We start from the raw sequence: 3,027 nt of genomic DNA, 5'->3' as shown, positions 1-3,027 counted from the left end.
ACACACACACACACACACACACACACACACACATGAATACACCCAACTCCTCATTCTTCATTCATTCCTGCCTTTGCCCTCCCCCATCTTTTTTTTTTTATCTAGTTCTCATAAATTAATCCTGTCTTTCTTTTAACCCCTCTTCCTCTGGTCTGGTTTCTTTCCTTATATTTACTTTCCTTTTAGTTAAATTTGAAGCAAAAATTTTATCTTACTTTTATTGTATGTATTCTAAGTTTCTCCACTTAGTAACCTGTTTATAGCAACCCTACTCAATAAATACATTTCATTAATTACACTTTTCACCCATTTTGAGACCATCTATCCCATAGACTTTATCAAGTACTACCTACTTCATGCTGAGTTTTATAAGGGAGACAAAGGTGTGGCATATATATCTGGTTTCAAATTGTTCTCGATACAGTTAGTAAACTAAGATAAACACGTTAGAATTACATTCTAACAATGTAATCATATTTCACTTGGAATTCACTTAAAACTTAATGTACTTACTTCACATTTGTTTTCAAAGATTTTCAATCCAACTAACAGACAGCATACCAATCTGCTTAGAATCCACTTTAATTGTGTCTACCAGTGTCGACAGGCTAACTTCTGTCTTCCCACTGCCCCTTCATCCCCAGGACAGCACCCTTTGAAACATGCTAAGTAATTTGGTAGATAACTAAATCAATAGCAAAAGTTAAGAGCAAAACATGAGATAATAGTAATTATATTAAGCAAAATGTTGAACCATAGGCATATGATTATACATGTACTTATATAGTCAGGATCTTAGCAAGAAAAAGATGGCATACCCAAAAAGTGTAACTAAAAAGGGTTTAATGAAGAGACTATTTATAAAGTCTAGTCAGAGAGGTCAGCACAAAGATACAAGACTGATGAAGCACCCAGGGACACTGGGAAGTCATTACCACCTCTAGGACAGGAGCGGGGTGGGGAGGGAAAGATGTTTTGGGGGCCAGTTAGGAGCTATCACTGTGGAAAAGGGGCTGCCAGACAGGAGAGGGGCCTTAGGTGGAGGAATGTAGCCCCTCAGAACTGCAGCAAGAGGAGAGAGAGGGAGAACAATGATTCTGACCTCTCTCCTCCTGCCTTCAGATTTCTTGCTGGTGACTGACCCTAACTTCAAGTTGATGGATGAGGAAGTCCAGACGATGCAGTAGGTAAAGGTTCAGTGTCCAGGGGTACAGAAAAGAGCCGAGAAGGGTGAGAATGGATCTGAAAGGGCAAGTGGAGAATAAACAGGCCAACTCCCTAAAGTTTTAGAAGTCCGTGACAGGTGAATTTATGATAAGGTATTTCTAAGGCGGTGAACTCCAACATCTGCAGCACAGTTGGGAATAGTGATAATAAGGCAAACCAAAGAGACCAATGACCTCAAAATTTAGTTGTTAATACTCCATCCCCTCTTATTTTGGTGGGAAAATGCTCTTTTGACAGGCCAAACCTTTACCTTTATAGTAAAGGCCAATTAAGATAAAAAGAGAAACCAACACAAAGGTAAGGCTAGCAGTTATCAGGGTTTGCCCTGGACAATCCCAAGTTAAACCACACACACAACAAAAATCATCCCAAGGCTTGTAATGTAAAGACTCCCTAAGCGGCCTCTCTTCAGAAATATGTAGATAATCCATGCTCGGAATCTTAATTAATTAGAATTAATTTGTGAAAATATTCTAAGGATACAGTAATACACCAAATCATTCTTGAGAGTTGTGGTTTACCGACTGCTTAGTCAGTGAAGGCTCTGGGGCCCTTTGCATGTGGGAAATGACCTTCTCTGATCATGTAATCTGACCATGGATCCCAGGCATTGCTTGTTAATGGCAGTTAATTCTCCTAAATTACTGGGCTTTAGTCAAGCAGACCGTGAAAGGAAAGTAGCCTGCTTTTCTCATCCCCACTTACATCCTGGCCACCAATTCCATATTATCTTGACCAAACTGTGATCATTTTAAGTAAAGAATCCCCATAATCAATAAACTCTGCTACAGAACTGATGAGGGCAGAGAAGCAGACATTGCATTTGTCATTGAGGTCACTGGTGTCCTTTGCCAGACCAGTTTCGGAGGAGGAGGGCTTCCCGCCTGGTAAGCCAAGGTAGGCTGGTGATCCATGAATGACTGCAGGCGAGCTGAAGAATAAGCCCCTTAAGTTCCTGACATGGTTGGAGGAGGGGTAGAGTGACCTTGATTGCTGTCCTCAAGGAGCCAAATAAATATAACAATTTTCTCTGGTTGCTGTGACATGGAAAAGTTTGGAGAGCACAGCTGTAAAATAATAGCAGTGGAAATCAGATTGAAATTCAGGAGTCTACGCCATGCCACCCTGAACAAGCCTGAACCCGTCTGATCTCAGAAGCTAAGCAAGGTCGGGCCTGGTTAGTACTTGGATGGGAGACCACCTAGGAAGACCAGGTGCTGCAGGTGTAAAAAATAAAAAAATAAAGGATTATAAGATGACACGGTGCTTACAATCTGTGAGATCCACCAAGAGTTGCCTCTCCTTAAAAAAAAAAAAAAGAAAAGAAAAGAAAAGAAAGGAAAAATTCAAAAAGACCAAGTGGAGAAATGCAGGTGAAGGCTGCAAGTATAGAGAATTCTTCCAAGATATATGTCAGTGAAAGAAAGGGGAGCGGGAATAAATGATTCTAAGTAAGTTCAATAGGCAGATGCTTGAGCACATTTGTAGAGAGTAGAGAAGGATCTGTCCTGAGAGAGAAATTAAAGATAAAAGGAAAAGAAAAGTTATTTAATATTAAAGTGGAAAGGAGAGCTGAGGGAGTTCACTACTATGACTACTATTTTCTTTGTCAAAATAAGAAGTTGAGTCATTGGCTGAGAGAGAGAAAGGCAGAATCTTGATATGGCGTTTTAAGAGGGAGATAAAGATGTGAAATAGCTGCTATCAGAAACGAAAAAGGAAGCTGGTGAAAGATAAGTAAAAATTTGCCAGTGTCAAGAGCTAAGCTGAGAATGAAGCTCATAAATTTATAATGAAGCT

At 39.9% G+C, this 3,027-nt stretch overlaps 1 pseudogene; it reads left to right on the top strand.

The window, feature by feature from the left end:
- The first annotated feature begins 2,335 nt into the window (after positions 1–2,335).
- On the top strand, positions 2,336–2,453 carry LOC120591293 (uncharacterized; annotated as a pseudogene).
- Positions 2,454–3,027: the final 574 nt, after the last annotated feature.

Source organism: Pteropus medius, unplaced genomic scaffold (assembly GCF_902729225.1).
Source record: "Pteropus medius unplaced genomic scaffold, Ma_sr-lr_union100, whole genome shotgun sequence".
NCBI classification, from domain to species: domain Eukaryota; kingdom Metazoa; phylum Chordata; class Mammalia; order Chiroptera; family Pteropodidae; genus Pteropus; species Pteropus medius.
This window is presented reverse-complemented; position numbering and strand designations above follow the sequence as displayed.